The 17,233-nt window shown below is 46.6% G+C and overlaps 1 protein-coding gene across 12 annotated transcripts in view; it reads right to left on the bottom strand.

Annotated features, from left to right (window-relative positions):
• ELF1 (E74 like ETS transcription factor 1) overlaps window positions 1-17,233 on the bottom strand; it is a 145,423-nt gene that overhangs the window by 96,875 nt on the left and 31,315 nt on the right. The window lies entirely within an intron of this gene.

Genomic DNA, 17,233 nt, shown 5'->3' with positions numbered 1-17,233 from the left:
TTTTATTAAAAAATGTAAAGTTTATGTATTATTGTGGAATGGCATGTAGCCCTAGGAAGTGTTATTGTGCCAGACAAGAATGAATTTATGGGACAAAGTGAGATGGGTTTCCCAGGGGGACATGTATTCAAATATACCTCTTCTGGTTATGCAAGAACTCGGCCTTTTTAAGTTTCAACCTGAGGAGGGACCTTTAGACCTAAACTGTATAAAAGAATGACTCACAGATTAATGGGTGTTCTTGTTCTAAACTAAGAGCTGTTAAGAACTTGTGAAGACAGAAAAACACCTTGACGGAGTTTGCAGGACTGAATCCTACCAGAGCTCTTGCTGGAATTGGGGGTGATCTCTGACAAGTTTATAAGTAGGGATGTAGATTCTTTTATTGGTATTAATATGTTTTCTCCGTAATGCTTTTACCTTAAGAATAAATGTGCTTGCTTATAAAGGGCTATGTGGTAACTTTTAACAGTGGGCAATTACACTGTTTATATTCTCTGAGGGGAACTCAAGGCAGGCCTGTTTAGGCAGTCTGACTTGCTGGGGAACTCAGTGTAGGGAGGGAACTGTGCAGAGTGGAAATATCCCAGTCAGGAGGGAGCCGTGTGTCTCTGCCCAAGAAAAGTGATGGCTGAGCAGACAGAAGCCTAAGACTGGGTGCCCATGGTGGACCCTGGAGAGGGGAATTCAGGTGAAGTTGCCTGAACTTTGATAGTTTTCTCCTATTTTTCTAGTTGAAATAAAACATCATTTGTCCCTCAGAAGTTATTTTCAAAGTTGTACCACCTGCCCTAAATAATGGGAGAAATATTTAAATTCTTAGGACCAAAATCTGCCCTATCATATACATGTGTAATTCCTACTGAAGTCAACTGGAACATATATGTATACCAAAGGAAAAAATATGGCCTTTGAAATTCTCAATTTTCAATGTGCTATTTATGTGATTAAACTAATGTGATAAATGACCGGGGGTGGGAAGCTCCCTTTTATGGACACCCAGCCAGCCAGTTAGCTATAAAGTCTCTCTTGGTGGCTGCTTGCACTACCTGTAAAGGGTTAAAAAGTCCCCCAGGTAAACACCTGACTAAAAGAGCCAATGGGAAGGCTAGAACTTTTTAAAATGGGAAAAAAACCTTTCCCTTTGTCTCTCTGTTGTGTTATCTGGGCTGAAGAGATGGGGGAAGCTGAAATGCTGTGTAAAGTTTGAACCAGGTATGAAAATTCATCGTCCATACCTAGAAGAATTCATTGGGACAGGGAATGTTTAGATAGATGCGATTAGGGTTATTTATTTTATTTTGTGTAAGGCTTGTGGATTCCTCTGTGCTAACCCCAGATGCTCTTGTTTGCTTGTAACCTTTAAGCTGAACCCCCAAGAAAGCTATTTTGGGTGCTTAATTTTTGGATTTTTTTTTTTTTTTAAGATTTAGCAAAAGCCTAAGTTCCAGATGTATTTTCTTTCTTTTTGTTTTTAATAAAATTTACCCTTTTTAAGAACCTGATTGGATTTTGTGTCTTAAAAGGTCTGTGCATATGTTTTTCAATTAGCTGGTGTCAACAGCTGGGTTTCCCTTTTGTTTGTTTTCTTCTCAGCTTCCCCGAGGGAGGGGTGGAAAAGCCAAGGGGCCTCAGGGAAAACTTCCCAAGTGAGTTATTCCAGGATTTGCAAGAGGCAGTGTTTCACTTGGGTGGTGGCAGCATTTACCAAGCCAAGGTCAGAGAAAAGCTGTAACCTTGGGGGTTTAATACAAGCCTGGAGTGGCACGTATTAACTTTTAAAATCCTTGTGGGCCCCCACCTTCTGCACTCGAAGTGCCAGAGTTGGGAATCAGCCTTGACAACTAAATATTACTATCTACTCTTTGTTGAACAGTGTGGGTATTCTTAGAGCTGTACAAGACACAGATAAGGACATTGTAGAGAACTTTGTGACGGGGGCTATGATTATATAAACACGCAGACACAAAGGACTGACAAAATTTCAATCAGAACAAAAATACAGGGAAGCAAGTGTTGTTTCTTTTAATTGGGAAGATGTTAGTGTAGGCTTGATAGTGGACTAGAATTTGTACCTTTGAAGATAAAGAATCAATTCAAGAGGGATGGAGTCCAGTGCACTGGATATGGAGATCATTGCAGGCATACAGAAAGGCACAGGAAAGGCACAAAGACCTCAGGCACAACAGAAGACAAGAGCAGAAAAGTAGGCAGATGTCTTTAATGCTCTGCACAATATAACAAGGATGAGAAGCTTAAACTTAATTCAGGTTTCAGAGTAGCAGCCGTGTTAGTCTGTATCTGCAAAAAGAAAAGGAGTACTTGTGGCACCTTAGAGACTAACAAATTTATTCGTAAAAAAGCATAAGCTTTCGTGAGCTACAGCTCACTTCATCGGATGCATGCAGTGGAAAATAAAGTGGGGAGATTTATATACACAGAGAACATGAAACAATGGGTGTTACCATACACACTGTAACAACAGTGATTAGGTAAGGTGAGCTATTACCAGCAGGAGAGCGGAGGGGGGAGGGCACGGGGGGGGGGGGGGGGGGGGGGAGGAAAAAACCTTTTGTAGTGATAATCAACGTGGGCCATTTCCAGCAGTTGACAAGAACGTGTGAGGAATAGTAGGAGGGGAAATAAACATGGGGAAATAGTCTTACTTTGTGTAATGACACATCCACTCCCAGTCTTTATTCAAGCCTAAGTTAATTGTATCCAGTTTGCAAATTAATTCAATTCAGCAACCTCTCGTTGGAGTCTGTTTTTGAAGTTTTTTTGTTGAAGAATTGCCACTTTTAGGTCTGAGTGACCAGAGAGATTGAAGTGTTTTCTGACTGGTTTTTGAATGTTATAATCCTTGACATCTGATTTGTGTCCATTTATTCTTTTACGTAGAGACTGTCCAGTTTGGCCAATGTACGTGGCAGAGGGGCATTGCTGGCGCATGATGGCATTTATCACATTGGTAGATGCTGCCAACATGTGCCAGCAATCATAGAATCCTAGAATATCAGGGTTGGAAGGGACCTCAGGAGGTCATCTAGTCCAACCCCCTGCTCAAAGCAGGACCAATCCCCAACTAAATTATCCCAGCCAGGGCTTTGTCAAGCCTGTCCTTAAAAACTTCTAAGGAAGGAGATTCCACCACCTCCCTAGGTAACGCATTCCAGTGTTTCACCACCCTCCTAGTGAAAAAGTTTTTCCTAATATCCAACCTAAACCTCCCTCACTGCAACTTGAGACCATTACTCCTCATTTGTCATCTGCTACCACTGAGAACAGTCTAGATCCATCATCTTTGGAACCCCCTTTCAGGTAGTTGAAAGCACCGATCAAATCCTCCCTCATTCTTCTCTTCCGCAGATAAATTTGTTATTCTCTAAACTTAACTCAGTAGCTGAATGGAAACAGTCCAAATACAATTATAGCTAGCAGTAATTAAACAACATCGACAGGCAATTAAAAAATAGTTGAACAAATAGCCACTAAACAAAATGGATTACTTTTATGGAAGTTACTATCTCCACTTGATTACTAGTTATAGTTATATTTAGTAATTAAGATTAAAGTTTTATTTTTACTTGCACCCCTATGATTTCAGTGGGATCACAGGGGATGCAAGACAGGGCTGAAGTTGGCTCTCACTTTACAATTACTAGTGCAATTATCCAGATGATTTTATCAGCTATATTTTATCAAGGTATTTTCCAGCCTACATTAGGAAAGGATGTGAAACAACAAGCTGATCAACAGTAGCTGGTTTACCACTCACCAAGTAAAGGTCACCAATGTCATTTCCCTCTAGTTCCATACCAAACTATACATTCATTTTCATTTCTTAGCTGAAAAAGGCCGCAGTAGGGGTAACATTATGATGTCATTTTAGTCAGAGCATATTATCCAGCTCCTGGGGGAGGCATATTGTATTCTCTCTCACTTCATCCACATAATTCTAATACTACCCTTCATGTGCCCAGATAACCAGAAAATGCATTTTGTTCCTGCACTGCAGATTCCTGTGCAGAGTGAAAACTCTGATAAATTTGACTCCGATGCACCTGGGTCTGTTTCTTTTAGAAATATAGTCCTATAAATTAGATTTCAGTATTTTGGATATACAGAGAACCTATACGGCATTTTAAGTCTTTTTTCTATGAGGTGGATAGTTAATTCTGCAACTGAAGTTACATCATTTTCCCTTCCAAAGAGCAGTTTTGCTCCAAGACATCATGGAGGAGAATCAATTTTAAACCATATGCAATCCTAACAGGGAATTTAACATTTATTACAGTAACTGTAACATATCTGTATATATTTTTTATCTTATCGGACAAACCCTCTCTCTTATTGTTATTCAACTATGGTCAGAAATGACTTTGCAGTCAACCATGATCATAAACTATGCCCAATTTTCTCAGTGCCTCTAATTTAGTTGTGTTGGCCATGTTTTTTAAAAAGCATATATAAAATGCATTCGTATTTCATGTGAGGTGAAGCAGATGCATTTTCACCATTACTGCTGCATTCGTTTTCTTCCCAATTACTAATGATAATTTTGGGCTCAATTTGATAATAATTAGCTTTTGCAGTTGTTCAGATGAGTATGTGACAGACTGGTATATTTCTGTATCAAACTGTGAACTCCATTTTGTATTAGAAAGGCAGTGTATGCTATTGCTAGAGCACTGGACTGACACTCAGCAGACCTGGGGTCCAGTTCCAGCTCTGCCACTGGCCTGATGGGTGACCTTGGGTAAATCATTTCACTGCTCTGTGCCTCAGTTTCTCCATCAAAATGGGGATAATGACCAGCTTTGTAAAGGATGTTAAAATACACTGGTGAAAAGCTCTGTATAAGAGCAAGGTATAATTATTACTATGTGCTGAACATTTGTCTAAAATTGCACAAGGCAGCTTAGTGTACTGTACTGAATTGCAGGCAGTACCCTGTCAAGGCCAGACACATGAGACCTCACTGAAGCACAATCTCTGAGAAACCATGAATCTAGAGTAGGCAGACTATGGGCCAAATTCAGACTGCCAGACACTTCTGAATGGACTTATCATTTATTATTATTATTATTTTCTCTGGTGTCTGGACCTTGACCAAGAAATTTGGACCTTGAGAAAAAATAATTGACTACCCCGATCTACAACCATTGAAGGATTGTCTGTCAAGAACTGACCAATCTGGAACGATGGACTTTTGACACAGGGTGGGGGAGAGGATGATTCAGGGGAGGAGCCTGAAGCATTGCAGGAGTCAGGGGACGCACAGGGCAAAGAGAGACAGAGTCAGAGAGGATGCTGCTCTAAGCAACCATTGCCAAACCTGAAATGCTGACAAACCTTGGACTCACAGAAGGGGTGAGATCAGACTAGGGAAGGGTGTGTCTCAGGACTTTTGTTATTGTACAAGGCTCTGTAACTCCCAAAGTTTTTAAGAGTAAAGTGGTTGTGGTTAGCTATCATTTGTTAAGCCAGTATTCTTTGCTTTCCAGTCACATTGTCGCTGAAGGGTTAAACTAAAACCAGAGGGCCTACAGTATAGGTGAGACTCTGAAGGAGCATCTTTCAGTGACTTGGGGGGACAGCTCAGGAGATTTGAGGCAATGGTTTTAGAGTCTAGGGTGACTGGAATGCAGAGTTCCGTGTTTTAAGGAAGGGTGTCGGACAAGAGGTCAGTCTGGGAGAGAGAGCCCTATACATCCAGAGCTAGAAACAGTGACTAGTTGTGATGGAAGTAGGAACTGTCTCTCGTATTTTTATGAACTATCTTTATAACTCTATCTTATCATGTTGGTATAAGCAGAAGACATGAGTGGAAGACCCTACAAAGACATTGGAAATCCCAAGGACTGGGCAACTGACACTCATCAAGGACAGGCTCCCAGCAAGCTAAACATGTGAACTCTGGAGGGCCAAATCAGGAGGGCCAAATCGCACCTGGAGCTGCAGCTAGCAAGAGATGTCAAGAGTAACAAGAAGGGTTTCTTCAGGTATGTTGGCAACAAGAAGAAAGCCAAGGAAAGTGTGGGCCCCTTAATGAATGAGGGGGCAACCTAGTGACAGAGGATGTGGAAAAAGCTAATGTACTCAATGCTTTTTTTGCCTCTGTCTTCACTAACAAGGTCAGCTCCCAGACTGCTGCGCTGGGCATCACAAAATGGGGAAGAGATGGCCAGCCCTCTGTGGAGATAGAGGTGGTTAGGGACTATTTAGAAAAGCTGGACGTGCACAAGTCCATGGGGCCGGACGAGTTGCATCCGAGAGTGCTGAAAGAATTGGCGGCTGTGATTGCAGAGCCATTGGCCATTATCTTTGAAAACTCGTGGCGAACGGGGGAAGTCCCAGATGACTGGAAAAAGGCTAATGTTGTGCCAATCTTTAAAAAAGGGAAGAAGGAGGATCCTGGGAACTACAGGCCAGTCAGCCTCACCTCAGTCCCTGGAAAAATCATGGAGCAGGTCCTCAAAGAATCAATCCTGAAGCACTTGCATGAGAGGAAAGTGATCAGGAACAGCCAGCATGGATTGACCAAGGGAAGGTCATGCCTGACTAATCTAATCGCCTTTTATGATGAGATTACTGGTTCTGTGGATGAAGGGAAAGCAGTGGATGTATTGTTTCTTGACTTTAGCAAAGCTTTTGACACGGTCTCCCACAGTATTCTTGTCAGCAAGTTAAGGAAGTATGGGCTGGATGAATGCACTATAAGGTGGGTAGAAAGTTGGCTAGATTGTTGGGCTCAACGGGTAGTGATCAATGGCTCCATGTCTAGTTGGCAGCCGGTGTCAAGTGGAGTGCCCCAGGGGTCGGTCCTGGGGCCGGTTTTGTTCAATATCTTCATAAATGATCTGGAGGATGGTGTGGATTGCACTCTCAGCAAATTTGCGGATGATACTAAACTGGGAGGAGTGGTAGATACGCTGGAGGGGAGGGATAGGATACAGAAGGACCTAGACAAATTGGAGGATTGGGCCAAAAGAAATCTGATGAGGTTCAATAAGGATAAGTGCAGGGTCCTGCACTTAGGATGGAAGAATCCAGTGCACCGCTACAGACTAGGGACCGAATGGCTAGGCAGCAGTTCTGCGGAAAAGGACCTAGGGGTGACAGTGGACGACAAGCTGGATATGGTCATGCTTGACAAAGCCCTGGCTGGGATGATTTAGTTGGGATTGGTCCTGCTCTGGGCAGGGGGTTGGACTAGATGGCCTCCAGAGGTCCCTTCCAACTCTGTTATTCTATGATCTATGATCTATGAGTCAGCAGTGTGCCCTTGTTGCCAAAAAGGCCAATGGCATTTTGGGATGTATAAGTAGGGGCATAGCGAGCAGATCGAGGGACGTGATCATTCCCCTCTATTCGACATTGGTGAGGCCTCATCTGGAGTACTGTGTCCAGTTTTGGGCCCCACACTACAAGAAGGATGTGGATAAATTGGAGAGAGTCCAGCGAAGGGCAACAAAAATGATTAGGGGTCTAGAACACATGACTTATGAGGAGAGGCTGAGGGAGCTGGGATTGTTTAGTCTACAGAAGAGAAGAATGAGGGGGGATTTGATAGCTGCTTTCAACTACCTGAAAGGGGGTTCCAAAGAGGATGGCTCTAGACTGTTCTCAATGGTAGCAGATGACAGAACGAGGAGTAATGGTCTCAAGTTGCAGTGGGGGAGGTTTAGATTGGATATTAGGAAAAACTTTTTCACTAAGAGGGTGGTGATACACTGGAATGCGTTACCTAGGGAGGTGGTAGAATCTCCTTCCTTAGAGGTTTTTAAGGTCAGGCTTGACAAAGCCCTGGCTGGGATGATTTAACTGGGACTTGGTCCTGCTTCGAGCAGGGGGTTGGACTAGATGACCTTCTGAGGTCCCTTCCAACCCTGATATTCTATGATTCTATGAACTCAGGATAGCTTCACAGGATGAGAAAATGGGCGGAGGTGACAGGAAGTGGTGATTACAATTGGGCTCACAGAGACACCGGTCTCCGACCTAAGACTTAGGCTATATCTACACTACCACTTATGTCGGCAAAACTTATATCACGCAGAAAAAAAAAGAGAAAAAAACCCTGAGTGACGTAAGTTTTGCGAGCATATGTGATAGTGTGCACAGTGCTATGTTGGCGGGAAAGCTTCTCCTGCCAACATAGCTACCGCTGCTCCTGGAGGTGGTTTTATTATGTTAACAGGAAAGCTCTCTCCCATTGGCATAGAGCAGTTACACGAACGATCTTACACTAGCACAGCTACATCAGTACAGCTGTGCCACTGTAAGCTCGCTAATGTAGGCATGGCCTAAGACAAAAAGGAACAGGGGTGACAGGGCCGGGCTGTGGGTGGTCTATGTACACTGGTCAGATACCAAGTTGATGTCAGGAGAGAAGTAGCGGGGTGGAGTTCAAGCTGGGTCAGGATGCCAGGGAGTCAGAGTCAGGCACCAGGTTACAGACACAAGGCAAGTAGAAAAGTCAGGGATGAACTGGGGTCAGAAGACAGAGTCTAGGGTCCACAGCAAAGCAAGGTCTGGAGCCGAAGCAAGCAGACACTCTGCATCATTGCTCAGACAGCTCCCTATAAAGACTTCCTAGTCTATAAACCAGCATGAACCAATCAGTGGGCTGGGGGGGGCCCCTAGTCAGGTGCTTCTGGGCAGTACTTCCTGCAGTGTCTAGCTTCACAGGGTCCTCCAGCAGAAACCAAGCAACCCCGAACCCTCCTGCAACCCAGGTTCTAGTCCCACAGGCTCTTACAATAGGGCTCGTCTACACAGCCCCACATTTCAACTATGGGGGGTTCGAGCTGCAGCATGCACTGGTGGGCTGTGCCATAACTCCTCTCTGTGGATGCTGCTGGCGCAAACTAAATGGTAGGGAGTTTGTGTTAAAGTAGTCTTTCAAACAGCTCTATGCTGATGCGAATGAAGTACCTTTCAGTTTGCGCCAGCAGTGTTCACATGTGGGAGCTAAAGCATGCTTGTGTGCACTGCAGTTCACATACCCATTGTCTGAACAGTAGGAACCATGTAGACATAACTTGAGACAGAGAAAGGAAATGAAGATGGATTCCACAAAACCATGGCTCATGACTAAGGCTACGTTTTAGTCACAGGTATTTTTAGTAAAAGTCACGGATATAGGTCACGGGCAAAAATAAACAAAGAGAGATGGCCTATGACCTATTCATGACTTTTATTATATACCACTGACTAAAACTTGGGGGGTGGGGGGAGATGGTCCGGGGGGGCGCCGCAGGTGCTTGGAGTGGGGGCACTGTGGATGCTCGGGGGGCATGTCTGGGGTGGGGTGCCACAGGTACTCCGGGGGGTGCACCACGAATGCTGGGGGGGGGAGGGTTGGCAGTGCTGGGGCAGGCTCCCTACCCAGCTCCTGAGCTCCACGTGCTGTCTCCGCTCCATCCCAAGCCCCAGTTCTGCACCTACCATTGGCATTGAGAGCTGCGGGGGCCGTGCCTGCCAGCAGAGGCAGCACATGGAGCTAGGAGCTGAGGGAGGGGAGCCCCCACTCCAGATAAGCACCACCCCGCACCCCAATACCTAGCCCCGAGCCTCTGCAAACTCCTGGTGCACCTGGCCCAGGGTTCTGCCTGAGCTGCTCAGGCGGCTCCTGGGCCAGATACACCAGCCGCTGCAGAAGTCCCGGAGATCACGGAAAGTCCTGGAATCCATGACTTCCAAGACCTCCATGAAAAACACGGAGCCTTACTTATGACAGCCCCGGCTTTAGCCAATGTGGGCTATGTCTTAACCTCTGCTTCTGTATGGTAATTTAGGGACTTCTTGATGCTTTATTCCAATCAACTACTAAACCCTACTTGGATTTGCAAAGGCTACATGGAATGGCTTCAGATACTTGCTGAAGTGCATTGATCCCTGAAAGGAGTACAAGTCTCTGTACAGAAGTCCACCTCAGTGGGACTCCCAGGGCAGACTTCACTATGAGTAACACGAGTTCTGGAACCCAAGGCTCAGACTAGGAGGCATTTAGGACACTTTGCTACATGGAGAGGCCAAGTGGGGCTCTGTCACACTGAACGGATCCTCCCAAGGGACTGCTTAAAGACTGGAGCTTAGCATAGATCTTGTAAATACCTGACACTACTCTCTGCCCAGACCCAGTTATCTTAGAAGCACGTGGAACCTAGTTCCCTCTAAGCTGCGCAGCTGCCTATTAAGCGCCGCGCTGGAGCTCAGGGCTGCAGCAGGGAGAGATGCCTCTCCCCAAGCCCTTGACCTGGTGTGGTCCCCTACCCCGACCTGGCTTGGGGACAGGCGCCCCTCGCCCAGCCTGGACCTGCCGCAGCCAGGGGAGAGACACCTCTCCCTCCCAGCCCTGGTGCTGCTGCAGGGAGAGAGAGCTGGAGGGAGGGGGGAGGAGGAGAGTCCTTTCTCTCTCTCCACTGTAGCCCCAGGGAGCCCCACCGCACCCCAAACCCTCATCCCCAACCCCACCCCAGAGCCCGCACCCCCAGCTAGAGCCCTCACCCCTCCCCACTCCAACCCTCTGCCCCAGCTCTGAGCCCCCTCCCACACTCCGAATCCCTCGGCCCCACTCCGCCACATGAATTTTGTTATGTGCACCAATATGGAGGTGATGTGTCATACATCTCCACCATATTGGTGCACATAACAAAATTCATTCCGCACATGGGTGGGAAAAATTAGAGAGAACCCTGTGTGGAACCCTAGCAGACTGGGTCCACTCACGACAGACTGATAACCATAAAAACTGGTCCTGGGACAGGATGCGACAGGAAGAAGCTCCTGGGTTCTGCGATTTAAATATAATTGTAAAGCAGCTCCCCTCTTTGGCATCTCTGGACTGCTACATCACACAATGATCCTCACCTCTTTCAAATTAAATCCTTGGCTGTGCCTAATCCAATTGCTGTGTATGATCACCAGGCACTTGATAATTGTTTCAGAGTCCCTCAGAAGGCATAAAACCCAGAGGGAAAGGTTCTTCCTTAGCTGGGATATGGACCTTTTCTTGCCATCACTAGGGAAAATGCCATATATTTGTATCTGCTTTTCCCATCAATTAGAGGCTGAAACCCCAGTATTTAGTACTGAAAAAAAATAAAATAAAAAATACAACCAACCAAGGGCATGAAGCCTGTCCAATGGACAGGTTAACTCAGATATGGGCAAACTACGGCCCACAGGCCGGATCCGGCCCGTGAGCCGTTTTTAGCTGGCCCGCGAGCTCCTGCTGGGGAGCCGTATCGGAGGCCGCACCACGCAGCTCGGCCCTGCTCCGGTGCTCCAGCCAGGGCGCCAGGTCAGGGGCCGCACCACGCAGCTCGGCCCCACACTGAGGGTTGCGGGCCTCTCCACACTTAGGAGCTGGAGAAGGGACGTGCCACTGCTTCCGGGAGCCGCTTGAGGTAAGCGCCGCTCGGAGGCTGCACCCCTGAGCCTCTTCCTATGCTCCAACCCCCTGCCCCAGCCCTGATCTCCCTATCGCTCTCCAAACCCCTTGATCCCAGCACGGAGCACCCTCCTGCACCCCAAACCTCTCATATCCCAGAGCCCGCACCCCCAGTCAGAGCCTTCACCCCCTCCCATACCCCAAGTCCAATTTTGTGAGCATTCATGGCCCACCGTACAATTTCTGTTCCCCAATGTGGCCCTTGAGCCAAAAAGTTTGCCCATCCCTGGGATAACTGGTCTCAAAAATCTATGGTACTTACATGGCTCCCATTACTGTAGTATCTGAGCACATCATAACACTGCTGTAAGGTAGGGAAGTGCTATTATCCCTATTTTACACAAGGCACAGAGAAATCAAATGACTTGCCCAAGGTCACACCAGATGTCTGTGATGGATCAGGGACTTGAACCCAGCTCTCCCAAGACCTAGGCTAGTACCTTAACCACTGGCCCATCCTTCTTTTCTGTACTTAATAAATAATAATATTTAAAACTGCTAAAACACTATTATTTGTTTGTATCAGGGTAGCACCTAGGAGCCCCAGACACGGATCAGGAGCCCAATGTGCTAAGTACTGTAAAAACACAAAATAAAAAGATGGTCCTTTCAAAGTGCTTTACATGTATTAACTATCTGATCCTGAACATTCATGTCAGTTAAGTAATTATCCCATTTTTTACAGATGGGAAAATGGAGACACAAATTGTAAGTGACCACAAGTTGTAAGCCACAAAATCCATGTCAGAGCCTAAATTAGAACTCAGGACATCCTATGTATCTAGATTCTTCTATAGATCTCATCATCATAGTATCCTAGCACATAATCCTGTACTTAGACCACACCCCACCCTTACTTTTAAGATAGGTTCAAGTATTTATAGAGCCTCTTCTTCCCCTCACTTCCAAAGATTTTAGTACAACAGGATCTAATAGATAGATCATGGAATTTGGGGTTCTGCCAAAGACAGCACGCGAGCCCATTTTTAATGGCACGCTGCTGCCTGCTGGGGTCCCGGCAGGCAGCAGCGTGCCATTAAAAATCCAGCCCGGCCCGCTCTTCTCCGCTCCCCGCCCCCTCCCGCGGGGGCAGAAGCTTGGTCCTGCCGGCTCCCCTGCCTCTTTCCGCAGTGTGCTGGGTTCCTGCCCCTCCTCCTCCTCCTCTTCGTCCCTCCTTCCCTGCCAGCCCTTGCAAGGGAGGGGGTAGAGAGGAAGCGGGGACAGGGCCGTGGGAAAGCGGGGCATATCCCCTCCAGCCCCCTGCTGTGAGCACCCAACGACCCCAGCCCACACACCCAACCCTCTGCCCTGAGCCCTGCAGCCCCGCACACCCCCAAGGCCCCTGCCCTGAGCCCTGTACCACCCTCACACACTCCCAGCCCTCTGCTTGACTCCTTCACCCCCCCAACATGACCCCAGCCCTGACTCTGGCACCCCCATACATACCCAGGCCCCCCACACCCCATGCCTGACACCTGCACCCCCTCATATGCCCCCAGCCCTCTGCCCTGACTCTTACACCCCCCCACATCCCCAGCCCCCCCACACCCCATGCACCCCCCACATCCCCGCCCCCACCCTGAGCACCAAACGGGAGCTCCTGCATCTCCCCCCCCCCACATTCCCACCTGCACCCCTCCCACCAAATGGGAGCTGCCCAGGTAAGTGCTCCATACCCAAACCTCCTGCCCCCTCCCTCATTCTAGCTCCTGGCCAGACCCTACACCCCAACCCCCAGCCCTGTGCTCAGTGCACTCCCACCCTCAGCTCAGTGCAGAGAGAGAGAGGAAGAGAATGGCCAGAACCAGGGAGAAGGTAGGTACCCACTTGTATGTGGGCAGGGCCGGGACCCCAGACCGGCAGCGGGCTGAGCGGATCCGGCAGCCGGGATCCCGGCTGGCAGGAGCCGGCGGATGGAACCCCTGAGCGGCAGCAGGCTGAGCCGCTCAGCCCACTGCCGGTCTGGGGTTCCTGCTGCCGGCCCCTTGCCAGCCGGGGTCCTAGCCGCAGGCCCCGCTCAGCCCGCTGCCGGCCTAGGTGAATGGAACCCCAGACCAGCAGCGCGCTAAGCGGGCAGCGGCATAAGATCAACATTTTAATTTAATTTTAAATGAAGCTTCTTAAACATTTTGAAAACCTTGCTTATTTTACAATACAACTATAGTTTAGTTATATAATATATAGACTTATATAGAGAGAGACCTTCTAAGAAAAACATTAAAATGTATTACCGGCATGTGAAACCTTAAATTAAAGTGAATAAATGAAGACTCGGCACACCACGTCTGAAAGGTTGCCGACCCCTGCTTTAGAAGATGAGTAAGAGTGTTTCCGTTTAGAAAACGATGCAAAAAAGTTATTTCACAAGTCTACAGTTAAGCAACTTGTAGCCCTTACAAATTAATTGTATGTCTGTAAGTAGTGGTGGTGGGGTGAGGCAGATGTTTAAACTGACATAAATTGACAACTGAGGACTAAACTAGAGAGAAAAGTTCATCCTGTCTATACATTCAAGTTGGTTTTGTGTATTTCTAAAACTTCTTCTGCACAAGGATTTGCTTTGCAGTTGGCTTTCATAGATCAGCCTCCCATACAGTCCTAATCATGACTTTGTACAGCCTTGCATAGTACAGAACATTTTGGAAAAATCTCTCTTGATTGGAGCTAAAGGATTTACACTTCATTTTTCAAAGTCATATTACAGCTGATTTGCTCTCATGTACACACATGCACATCAAGGCCAAAAATTTTGAATGTGCAATCCTAAAATTACATACCTAAATAAATGTCCTAATTTTCAAAGAGTACTAAAGTACTCTTTAGTACTAAATTCCCATTGTCTTGTCAACACTGAGCAGCTTTACCAAAATATTCCCACTGATTCAGTTGAACTATGTTAAAACTGGGGAAAGCCATAGGGTAGACAAGACTCCAGAGGCTGGAACTGTTTTCATTACCATTTTAGTAAAACCTTCTAAAAAAAAGTTTAAAATCAAAACTGTGGCAAAAATGTTTCTAACTGTACTCCATGCTTCTCACCAATTTTAACAGCAGTTCAGCTGAAGCAGTGTGAATTGTTTCAATAAAGTTTCACCAGTGCAGACAAATCCATTTACTTTAATGGATGATGTGGTTCCTCAGCATTTCTGAAAATAAGGCTGCTTAATTTTAGGAACCCACACATGCAAATCTCAAACCAAATTCCCGAACTAAAATATAGCAGTATTTGTACAATTCAATTTCCAAGTAAGTCAATGCCACTTTATGGCAGGGAATATTTTAAGACAACATAAACTATATTCCTATGGGGGGAGGAGGAAAAAGGGAAGACACATTAAAGCAGTGGTTTTCAACCTTTTTGGCCTCAGGAGCCATTTGTAAATGTTCATGGCCTGTCACTACCCAGTAATTAGTCTAGGGTTGGAGGCCCTGAGATGGTTTCGCTCAGGTTCTGCCGCCCTGGGAGGTTGGATCCTGCCCGGCACTCACCCCACAGTGGCAGCTCCTGAAGCTTCTGTGCTGTGGGGCTGAATGGGCTTGGCTCTGTGCGTTGCAACCTCCAGGGTTGCAGCACCGCTCAGGTTTGGCCCCGCTTCCCTGATTGGACCAAATTTGTGTGAATGGACTTGTGTCCTGGCTCATGGGGTTGCAGTGCCACTCACTCAAATTTGGCCTACCCAAACTCCCGTGATCATGACATCTGGGCCAAACCTGAGTGGCGCTGAGACTCCAGAGGTTGCAGTGCCAGGAGCAAGGATGCGTGCCCAACCAGCCCTGCGGGACAGGAACCATAGGAGATGCCATGCGACCCTTTGAAACGTTCTGGTGACCCAATTCTGGATCCCAACCCGTTAGCTGAGAAACCCTAAATTAAAGGATATTTTTCCCTAAGTTGTGGATGTGGTTTTAGTTGTATAATTCCCAATTCTCTGAAAAGTATCCCTAAGCATTCATATCCCATGAAATTGCTTTAAAGAAACAAGTGGGATTTTCAAAGTGCTCAGTGTGGTGGAAGTGGGGCTACTCTGCAATAATTTATGAATAATGTATTGTGACCTGGTAGCTGGGGCATTTACTGTAGGACTATGTTGGTTTAGTTCAGTAGAAGATTGTGAAAAAAACATGCAGGAAAAAGGACAATGACTCCAGATACCTACCCATCCATCAGCACTTCGGGGACAATACAAGGGCCTTTTGCTTTGACGATCTACCTCCAACCCCCTATAGAGCTCACAAAACTCTTTTGTTTGCAGTGTTGTTGTACCAGTGTTGGTCTCAGGATATATGAGAGAGACAAGGTGGGTGAGGTAGTATCTTTTACTAGATCAACTTCTGTTGGTGAAAAACAAGCTTTCAAGCTGCACAGAGCTCTTTGTCAGGTCTGGGAAAGTGGCACCAGACTCTGCCATAACAACAGATGCAAAACTTGCAGATATATTGCTACTGCTATGATGATCATTACGCCCTCCCATCTCCCCCCGCCTCCCCAAAGACACCTTTCAAGATCCATTGGTACTATACATGTCTATCACAACATGTGTTATATCTCATCGAGTGCATCAAATGCCCCAAGAACAACTGTATGGGTGAAACCAAACAATCACTAAGTTCTTGAATAAACTCATCTAGAAAAAATGATAAAAGACCAAACTATATCGTCTGTGGGTGAACACTTCTCACAAATGACAGGTTTCAGAGTGTGTTAGTCTGTATCCGTAACTTCTCACAAAGCTATCATTCTACATCTGACCTCTCAGTTCTTGTCCTCAAAAAAAACCAGCACAAGGCTTTCAAAAGATGAGCCTGGGAGTTTAAATTCCTAACTTGGCTAGATGCTAAAAACCATGGATTCAATATACACAGTGGTTTTATGTCTCATTACAACAATCTGTAACCCACTAGCTCTCCTTTGTCCTATGACTGCAGTGGTGTTAAGTGCCCACTTCACCTTGAATGGTCTCTTCCAACATGTGTTAACTCCTTAGCCTTAATCTGTTCCACCTTGTATTTAGCTATGACACACTGATTTCCCAAGATTATCCCTTTCACCAACAGAAGTTGGTCCAATAAAAGATTTTACTTCCCTGTCTCCCTCAAACAGGGGTGAAAGTGGGCTGGTACAGGCCAGTACAGTGTACCAGTAAGGAGCCAGTACTGGCCCGTACTCAGCCAATGTTAAAGCACCACAGCGGCAAAGGACCCTCCTTGAAGCCTCCTTTAATGTCGCTGCCCCTTCCCTCCTGTTGGCGGCCCTGCCGGCAGCGCTTTAACATCATTGCCCCGTTTGCCCCTGTCCGGGCTGCCGACAGTGGGGGGCAAAAGGGGCAGCTGCCCCAGGGCTCGCGATTTAAAAGGGCCCAGGGCTCACGGCTTAAATAGCCGCTGGAGCCCCGAGTGGCACGGATGGGCTGGCTGCGGGAGGCTGACCCTCAGCTGGGCCCTCATACCGGTAAGAATTTAACATTACTTTCACCCCTGTTCTCAAACTTATTTTGGGCAGCAAGGTCCAAGCTTGAGAAGCTGAGAGCAAAGACCCTGACTAGTTCAGGGAGAAAAGGAGTACTTGTGGCACCTTAGAGACTAACCAATTTATTTGAGCATAAGCTTTCGTGAGCTACAGCTCACTTCATCGGATGCATACTGTGGAAAGTGTAGAAGATCTTTTTATACACACAAAGCATGAAAAAATGGGTGTTTACCACTACAAAAGGTTTTCTCTCCCCCCACCCCTCTCCCCTGCTGGTAATAGCTTATCTAAAGTGATCACTCTCC

Source organism: Chelonia mydas, chromosome 1 (assembly GCF_015237465.2).
Source record: "Chelonia mydas isolate rCheMyd1 chromosome 1, rCheMyd1.pri.v2, whole genome shotgun sequence".
Taxonomy (NCBI): domain Eukaryota; kingdom Metazoa; phylum Chordata; order Testudines; family Cheloniidae; genus Chelonia; species Chelonia mydas.
Note: the sequence above shows the minus strand (reverse complement) of the source record. Positions and strands in the feature narration are given on the sequence as shown.